This window comes from Rhinopithecus roxellana, chromosome 15 (assembly GCF_007565055.1).
Source record: "Rhinopithecus roxellana isolate Shanxi Qingling chromosome 15, ASM756505v1, whole genome shotgun sequence".
In the NCBI taxonomy this organism is placed as follows: domain Eukaryota; kingdom Metazoa; phylum Chordata; class Mammalia; order Primates; family Cercopithecidae; genus Rhinopithecus; species Rhinopithecus roxellana.
The window spans coordinates 116,841,320-116,850,747 of NC_044563.1; positions in this window are offsets into that span (position 1 = coordinate 116,841,320).

Below are 9,428 nucleotides of genomic sequence, written 5' to 3' on the forward strand. Positions count from 1 at the left end.
AAAATTCAAAACACTGACAACACCAAACGCTCGTGAGGATGCGGAGCAACAAGGGCTTTCATTTATTGCTAATGGAAATGCAAAATGGTACAGGCACGTTGGAAGACAGTTTGGCAGTTTCTTACAAAACTAAATGTACTTTTATCATATAATCCAGAAATCAAACCCTTTGGTATTTGCCCAAATGAGTATTGTCTGCACAAGAACTATGTCCTCATGAAAATCTGCACACAAACGTTTATGGCAGTTTATTCATAATTGTCAAAACTTGAAAGCAACCAAGATGGTCATCAGTAGTGGAATAGATAAATAAACTGTGGCACATCCGGGCAGGGCAATATTACTCAATGCTAAAAAGAAATGCACTCGCAAGCCATGAAAAGCCATGGAAGAACCTTAAATGCACATTGGTAAGTGAAAGAAGCCAATCTGAAAAGGCTACAATCCTATGTGGTGTCAACTATATGATACTCTGGAAAAGGCAAAACTATGGAGACTGTAAAAAGATCAGTAGTTGACAGAGGCTAGCGGAGAAGAAGAGATGAATAGATGGAGCATAAAGGATTTTTAAGGCAGTGAAATTATTCTGTGTGATAACATAATGGTGGATACATCTCATTATACATTTGTCCAAGCCCACAGAATGAACAACCATAGGAGTGAACTCTAATGTCAACTATAGACTTTGGGAGATAATGATGTAACATTGTAGGCTCACTGACTGCAACAAATATACCACTCTGGCACAGGGTGTTGATAGTGGGGGAGGCAATGCATGTGTGGGGGCAGGGGAGATATGGAAACTCTGTATCTTCCACTCAATTTTGCTGTGAACCTAAAATTGCTCTAAAATATAAAGACCAACTTTTTGTTTTTGTTTTGTTTTGTTTTTTGAGACCGAGTTTCACTCTTGTCACCCAGGCTGGAGTGCAATGGCATGATCTCTGCTCACTGCAGCCTCCGCCTCCTGGGTTCAAGAGATTCTCCTGCCTCAGCCTCCTGAGTAGTTAGGATTACAGGCATGCGCCACCACACCCAGCTAATTTTATATTTTTACTAGAGACCGGGTTTCTCCATGTTGGTCAGGCTGGTCTCAAACTCCCCACCTCAGGTGATCCACTCGCCTCGGCCTCCCAAAGTGCTGGGATTACATAAGAAATTGGAATACAGCACTTCAGAATATTGGGGGACTCTCAGATTTCTTCTTATATAAAGGGTAATTGTCACAGCATCCAGTAAGGGACACCACCTTGAAGATTCGGATTCTCTTTGGACCTGTGTCACTTTGTAGAATGCCTTCCCCGAGGACCCGAGTTTTAAACTCGACATGCAAGCATCTCCTTTTGTTCCGAAACATCTTTCAGGGGCGCTTGACCACTTTATTCTCTCCTTCATCTTTGTGAACACAAAAGATCAACTAATCTTTCTGAGGTTCTTTTCTTCTCCTGATGTGAGGCCTTCCAACTTCAAAGGAGCAGAGCTCTGATGTTTTAGCAATAAGGAGTTTTTTTGTTTGTTAGCTGTGTCTCCCTTTGTTTGTGTTTGTTTTTCCCCATAGCAAGAGATCTCACTCATAAAATACCTTGTATCATTTCTAATACCCACATTTTTGGGTAATAGGGTCATAGTAGGACAAAGATGTTTTTATGACAATGTAGAAAGTTTACTATTTGTTGATTAAGGTCCATCATGCTCAAAGGGAAGTAAAGACTTAGTTTTCCTAAGTGGAAAATAAGAATTATCAAATTACAGAATTAGAAAGCACCTTAGAAATCATTTGCCTCACATGAATATTCCATAAGTAAGGAACTAGAAAGGAGAACTGACTTGTCAGAGGGCACACAGCTAATTAATAGTAAAGCTAAGACTAGAAACCCATAACTGTTCATTCTAATCCAGTGTTATTACAATATAGACACAGCACAAACTTACTGGGAAAGCCAAAAAAAAAGGCTCCCAGCTATTATAAAAATGCATCCAATCTTTATGTTTAGATGGAGTGGCCATAGACTTCAGTAAGTAAATTTCTTTTTGCTGAATTTGTGCTTTATCTCTTGCAGCTTATCTCAGATATAGTAGGAATTTAGCCCTTTCAAGACCTCTCAAAATTATTCATTTACATGAATAAATTCAACTTCAACTTCTAAATGCCTACTAGGTGCTAACATTGAGGGCCCAAAAGCGAATAAGACGCTCTCTTTTTTACAGAGGATTTCACCACCTGATGATCCAAAAAGACACGCGTACAACCAGACAAAGGTCCCCATAACAAGAGCATGTTTTAAGGTCCCAGCGCAGAGTATCACATCCTACCTGGAAAGGTTAGGGATGGAGGCTTTCCCTGAAGAGGCCATCTGGGCTGTTTATTGAAGGATGAGGAAGATTCCACCAGAGGGAGGAGGTGAAGGAGGCGGAGGACATTCCAGGCAGAGGAGGGAGCATGAGCAAAGCGTAGAGGCATGAAAGTACTGGCTATTTTTGGAGAACAGTGATTAGACTGAAGAGGCTGGTAGATAGGATAAAGGAGTGTGGGATGGTGGGAGAAGAAGTGGGAAAGTGAATTTGGAGCAAGACAAAGAAATTTGAAAACGATGTCAAAAATTTTAACATGATCTCATAGTAATGGGGGACTCACGGAGGTCTGCGAGCTGAAGGGTACCATCATCAGATCCAGGTTTTGAAAGATGACTCTGGTGGTGGTGTAACAAATGGAAGGGAAGTGGGAAAACTGGGCGGGGGGCTTCTGAAAAAGTCTAGGCAATACATCTGAACTGGGGCAATAAGAAGAGGAGGAACAAAGGAAGGGCTAAATTCAAAAGACATTGAAGTGCCTGTTGTTGACACAGGTGAAGAGTCATAAAGACTACACAGCCCATGGAAACACCTCCGAAGACGATCCCACTGATCCACTCCGAACATCTGCAATTTGATTTACATATGTCGATTTGCTGGCCCTGTGATACCCACTTCAGGGACTTGTGCTGCTCCAGGCTTCTCCTAAAGGCTTTGTAACAGCTGAATAGCAAACGTAGGCACGGCCTCTTCTGAATCTGTCATACTGTTTCTGTAAAACCCTGCTAATCTCTCAGTGCAAGATAAAGTTGAGCTGGTACTTTGGCTCTGCAGGTGCTCAGCCCCACCGTGTTCTCTCTCCCATCTACATAATGCCAACTAGATCAAATTCTGACTAGAGCAATTCCACTAGTTAAAATTTCCATCAGAGCATTGACTCTGGAACAGAGAATCTGGGTTCAAAGTTTGACTTTACCATATACTAGCTGTGTAACCTAACTTCTCAAACAAAGTTCTTCATCTATAAAAAGGGGATAATAACACCTGTATCTTCCCTTTGATTGGGAGAGAGGCAGAAACAGAGATAAAGGGACAGAGAGGAGAGCAATTGCACCCAAGAGAGAATCAAACACATCATAGTGCTTTTAAGCTGAAAACACTGTTATCACAGCAAGCAGTGAATGGCCATGAAAACAAGGAGGCCAGTTTTTAAAAATCTGGATGATGTAAATAAATGAGCCATTTGTTTCATCAAGTCTCACTTCATTTCAGTAACGATGACATTTGTTTTTATTTCTTGGAAAAAAAGAACCATCTTGATGCACTTGTATGTTGCTTTGCCCATTTCCATGCCTTTCACAGATGGAACGCGTGGTCAGGAGCAACCTCTGAATGGTAGGTTAGAGTTAATTCTCTTTTTGAAATAAGAGCCAATGACAAATATCAGACCACTGGTGCACAGAAATAGTGAAAAGTCCTAGTTACTCTAAGAATGTGGCTGACATTGAATACATTATGGTCCAATTACGTTTCTTTTCAGAGTGGTTTAGATGAGCAGATGGAAGCTGAGATTCCCAAGCCTGCAAGTCCCTCTTACAAAATGTTCCCTCTTTTATGTGGCGTGGTTTAGATCAGTTGTTCTGAGAGTAGGAGGTGGGGAGCCCCCTAGGAAACATGTGAAATAATGCTAGAGTATGAGCCAGAAGATTGAGACTCATATTCTATTTATTATCTTTTTAGTGCATTATTGTGAATAAGCTTTATAGAAACCTGTGTGTGTATTTGTGCATGTGTGTATTGCTCAAAAATGTTTTATGAGGGGACCATGATCAAACAAATTTTGGAACCACATTGTGGAAGTGTTTTGGGTTAGATCTGAGTTTGTGTTTCCTCGTCACCTTTGTGATGTGTGTTTCCCCATGACTTACTAATTTTTAGTTATCTTAGGGAATATGAATGAGGAAGCAGTGGATTCTAGTCCTAACATAGCCATGAACTTCCAGTTGACCTAACTATGTGGCGTGAGAGATTTAGTTCATTTTTCGTGGACTGCATTTATTTCATTCTTCATTCATACCATGGGAAGAATAATAATGCCTTCCTGACAAAGTTTTTGTGATGATTAAATAAATCACTGTTTCTAATTGAGCTCTCTTTTTCTGATTTGGGGTATAAAGGTAGTGTTTTAAGGCATGTGTTTTCAGGTCACCCTCACTGTCCTGCTTCGCGCTTTTGCCTGGTCTCCTTCATGCCCTCTGTTTCTCAATGGTTCACTCGTTTATGGTAATTCTGGGAACAGGGAGGCAGAAACAGCGGGGTCCAGTCCCAGCACCACCAATTCACTTACCACTGAGTGGACATTCAGCTGGTACTGATTGAGCACCCTGCTATGTGCCCAACACAGGCTTACTGTCATCTATTCCTCATAGCATCTCAAAAGGGATTTAGGAATTTCTTCACTTTTCAGATGCAGAAGATCTAGAGCAGTGCTGTCCAAGAGGCCTTTCTGCAAGCGATGGAAGGATTCTATAGCTATGCTGTTCACTGTGGAGGCACTAGTCACATGTGGCTGTTAAGCACTTGGAATGTGGCTTCTGTGACTGAGAAACTGACTTTTACACTCTACTTACCTTAAATAATTTCAACTTAAATAGCCACGTGCGGTTATGGCTACTGTGTTGGACAGCACAGTGCTGGAGAATGCCAACAGACCCTAGAACTCCAGAAAGTGATTTAAAAGAAAATAAATTAGAGAGAAGACTGAAAACAACACCATGAAAAGAAGTGTCCATTAACAAGTGAGGAACTTTGAAGAATTCCAGAGAGAAAGCAGATAGCTGTGAATTAACAGCGAGAAGGCCTGGCCACAGGCAGTGTAGCAGCATGTGGCAAGGCAGGAGCTGTCCTGGGACATCCCAAGCTTGGAATCAGAGGATGTGTAGAGTGGGAGGCACCCTGGGCTATCACAAGGTTGATGGATAAGAAGATGGGTCCAGGGCTAGGAGCTTTCCTCACTTTCCAGTGTGGCTCCAGACTAAGGGGCCAGAAATTCCAGGGAACTTCCCATAGAACAGTGACCTCCACAGGGAGTGGAAGAGCCCACACAGGAGACACACCGCCACTGCACACACCTGGTAGCAGGCTCCATCCCTGCCCCACAGTCCCTGTGGGAAAGCTCCTTTAATCAGAGGTGGTATCCACCAAAAGGAAAACAGAAATTCCCAAATGACATGGTAAACATATAACCAAAAATCCCAAATATAGTTGAAAAACCAGCACTAAGAAGGTGAAACACCAAACTCAACACAAAAACGAACAAATATCCAAGAAAACAGAAATGGTAGAGTAGAGCAAACAAAGACGACTTCCCCCAAGTTAGTATAGTGAATATCCTCAGAGAGATACAAGATGATATGTCATTTATAAAGCAAGGATGGGCTACATGAAAAAATTAGCTATCTTAAAAATTATAAGTGTAATTATTTTAAAATCACTAGATGAGCTGAGTAGCTCAAAACGGGACTGTATTTGGAGGTAGGGTACTTAAAGAGGTAATTAAGTTAAAATGAAATCATATGGGTTGGGCCTAATCCAATATGACTGGTGTCCTTGTAAGAAGAGGAAATGCAAATTAGTTCCATGTAAGACTGAGCTAAGAAATTCTCCTTGAATAAACATAAAAGGACAAGTTTCAGCAAGAGGAAACATTAAATAGAGGGAGGGATTAATGAGAGAAATAATAAAAGGAAATTTCCTAAAGCTAAGAAAAGTGAGTTTTCAAGTTGAACTCATCCACTAAATTTCAAGCAAAATAAAATGTAAAAGGCCCTAACACAGAAAATTGTCATAAAATTCAAGAGAAGATCCTAAAAGTTTCTATGGGAAACAAGTCAATAAAGGAACATGAATATGACTGGCACCAGAACTGTCATGTACATTACTAAAAATAATTGAAGAATTTTTTCTTTTTTTTTTTAATGAAACATTTTTCATCCTTTATTGACTTCAGTATTCTTTTTATTAACCTCAACATTACCAAACAGTTACTCTCCCATTTGGAGACTTGGAGAAAGAAGAAGAATTTTCTTTTCTGCTTTTCTTTGATATGTATATATGTTTGTATTTATTTTTCAACTACCAGTGTTACACACGAACATGTTCTGGTTATATAAGGATTCAATACAGAAGTATAAACCCTCTTGCTCAAAGGCAGATTTTCCAGCTGGGGTCAAGGCAGGTGCAGGTGCATTGTGGCCCACCCCTTTTCTTCCTTCCCTCCCTCTTTTCTTCTCTGCTTTCCTTTCCTCCTTCCTTCAGAGGAAGATTCAGAGACACAGGTCTTTCCTTCATGGAGCATGTGGAAATCAGCTCCCACATACCATGTGTATTTGTTTACCAGGACTGCTATAAGAAGGTACCACACAAAGGTCTAATATCCAGCATCTATAAGGAACTTAAACAAATTTACAAAAAGAAAACAAACAACCCCATTAAAGAGTGAGCAAAGGACATGAACAGATACTTCTCAAAACAAGACATACATGTGGCCAACAAGCATATGAAAAAAAAGCTCAATATCACTGATCATTAGAGAAATGCAAGTCAAAACCATAATGAAATACCATCTCACACCAGCCAGAATGGCTATTACGAAAAAGTCAAAAAATAACAGGTGTTGGCAAGGTTGTGGAGAAAAGGGAATGCTTATACACTGTTTGTGGGAGTGTAAATTAGTTCAATCATTGTGGAAAACAGTGTGGCGATTCCTCAAAGAGCTAAAAACAGAACTACCATTTGACTCAGCAATCCCACTACTGGGTAGGTACCTGCAGGACTATAAATCATTCTACCACAGTGACACATGCACATGAATGATCATTGCAGCACTATTCACAACAGCAAAGGCATAGAATCAATCTAAATGCCTATCAGTGAGATTGGATGAAGAAAACATGGTACATATACACCATGGAATACTATACAGCCATAAAAAGGAATGAGATCATGTCTTTTGCAGGAACATGGATGAAGCTAGAGGCTATTATCCTTAGCAAACTAATGCAGGAACAGAAAACCAAATACTACATGCTCTTACTTATAAGTGGGGGTTAAAAGATAAGAATTTTTAAACACAAAGAAAGAAACAAAGACACTGGGGTTTACTTGAGCAGGGAGGGTGAGAGAAGGGGGAGGAGCAAAAAGGATTAACTATTGGATACTGGGTTTAATACCTGGGTGATTAAAATAATATGTACAACAAACCCATGTGACCGGCATTTACCTATGTAACAAATCTGCACGTGTGTCCCCAAACATAAAATAAAAGTCAAAAAAAAAAAAAAAAAAACTATGACAAGTGAAAAAAAAAGAAAAAAAGAAAGTACCACAGACTGGGTGACAGGATTGGTTTCTTCTGAATGTAGAAGGCTGTTTTCTCCCTGTATCTGCACGTGGTCTGCCTTGTGTATCTGTGTCCTAATTTCCTCTTCTTAGAAGGACACCAGTCATATTGGATTAGGACCCACCCATATGATTTCGTTTTAACTTAATTACCTCTTTAAGAACCCTACCTCCAAATACAGTCCCGTTCTGAGCTACAGGGAGTTAGGACTTCAACATATGAGTTTTGGAGGGACACAATTCTGCCCCTCATAGTCTTCATTTTGCTTTCACTTGAATGCTAGTTTGGTTAAATTTGGGAATCTCTATTCAAAATAATTTTCAGTCAGACCTTTGAAAAAATTCTTCAGACTGGGAGACAACACATTGCTCCTGCCTAAGCCACCCAGTCTGAAGAATTTTTTCAAAGGTCTGACTGAAAATTATTTTGAATAGAGATTCCCAAATTTAACCAAACTAGCATTCGAGTGAAAGCAAAATGAAGACTATGAGGGGCGGAATTGTGTCCCTCCAAAATTCATATGTTGAAGTCCTAACTCCCTGTAGCTCAGAACGGGACTGTATTTGGAGGTAGGGTTCTTAAAGAGGTAATTAAGTTAAAACGAAATCATATGGGTGGGTCCTAATCCAATATGACTGGTGTCCTTCTAAGAAGAGGAAATTAGGACACAGATACACAAGGCAGACCACGTGCAGATACAGGGAGAAAACAGCCTTCTACATTCAGAAGAAACCAACCCTGCCAACACCTTGGTCTTGAACTTCCAGACTCTGGAATTGTGTGAAAATAAGTTTCTGTTGTTTAAACCAGCCTGTCTATGGCATTTGTTACATTATGTGATAATTCGGTAAGTTTACGGCAGACTCTCTCAGTGAATTCATCGAGAATGATTTACCTCACACACACACGCACACATGCACACACACAGAATTAAAAATGTAAGATACAAAAAGTAAATAATAGTAATTGGGAGGCTGAGGCGGCTGGATCACCTGAGGTCAGGAGTTCGAGATCAGCCTGGCCAACATGGTGAAACCCCATTTCTACTAAAAATACAAAAATTAGCGAGGCATGGTGGTGGGTGCCTGTAACTCCAGCTACTTGGGAGGCCAAGGCAGGAGAATCACTTGAACACCGGAGGCAGAGGTTGCAGTGAGCTGAGATCGTGCCACTGCACTACAGCCTGGGTGACAAGAGTGAAACTCCATCTCAAAAAACAAAACCAAATGAACAAACAAACAAGAAAACAGTAACTGAGTGAAGAAAGCACTAAAGTCTATCATTCGGTTTAAGTAAGTACTAATCAATAATGAACAAAACTAATTTCAGTCCAAAACTAAAACTACACATCATGTTGTGGGCAGGTGTGTAAAGGCAAGTTCAGAGTGTGCAAAGAGGGCAAGGCATGATGGTGAAAGTGCAGCATTCATTTCAAGCAAGGAAGCTCCTTTTATTTTTTTAATGCTTAATTATAACTTTATTTTTTCCTTTTTTCTTCTAAAAAAATAAAACGGGATATGTATGCAGAGTGTGCAGGTTTGTTACATAGGTATACATATGCCATGGTGGTTTCTGCACCTATTGATCCATCCTCTAAGTTCCCGCCCCTCACCCATCCCCCACCCCACAACAGGCCCTGAAGTGTGATGTTCCCCTCTCTGTGTCCATGTGTTCTCATTATTCAACTCCCACTTATGAGTGGAAGCTCCTCTTTTATCTGCTTTATATACTGATG